Source organism: Epinephelus moara, chromosome 19, assembly GCF_006386435.1.
Source record: "Epinephelus moara isolate mb chromosome 19, YSFRI_EMoa_1.0, whole genome shotgun sequence".
Taxonomy (NCBI): domain Eukaryota; kingdom Metazoa; phylum Chordata; class Actinopteri; order Perciformes; family Serranidae; genus Epinephelus; species Epinephelus moara.
The window spans coordinates 13,924,583-13,925,277 of record NC_065524.1 but is presented as its reverse complement, the minus strand read 5'-3'; positions in this window follow the sequence as shown (position 1 = coordinate 13,925,277).

Genomic DNA, 695 nt, shown 5'->3' with positions numbered 1-695 from the left:
TATTTGTGGTTTTTTGTCATTTATTTATTGTATGTGGCTGATTTGATGAGTTTGACTTGAAAATACTTGACTAGGTCATGACTGATATTATGTCTTGCCCTGTCCGTAAACCTGCACATTATTACACAGTGAATTCCACCATGCAAGACCTCAAACGTCAGAGTCTAAGTAAGTGTGGGAACCCTGATGCCTTGCCAAGATGCGATATGTCTCCCAGAGTTTTCCCTCCTCCTTGTAGGAGTCAGCCCGGGGTTTCTCTGCTCACTGGTAATCTCTCAGTATGTCAGGGCTTTAATGTGGAACCTCAACCCTTTATCACTTCTGAGGGCTTTGAATTAACCAACCACAGGATGGTTTCCTTCTACTGAGAGCCGATAGGCTCCTTCTCCCAGTTCACTTGGAAGCAAACAGCAAGTCAGAGTAGAGTTCATTAGTGCACTCAGAAACTTCTCTTGAAAGGTTTCTGTGAAAAACATTTTTGAATTTCATGATTACCACTGTGTGTCCTCCAGGCCTGCCTTCCTGTCACGCTAACACTGGTTTGACCCTGTAATCCCCCAGTTTGGTTGACTGCATGTTTTTATCAGCCATCTAGGTGCCAGCTGGACCAGCAGCATGGCACCAGTCCCACACACAGTGCCACCAGTGGTGCCAGCAGGGGCTGTCCCCTCATGGTGAGACTGATGTATTTGCAT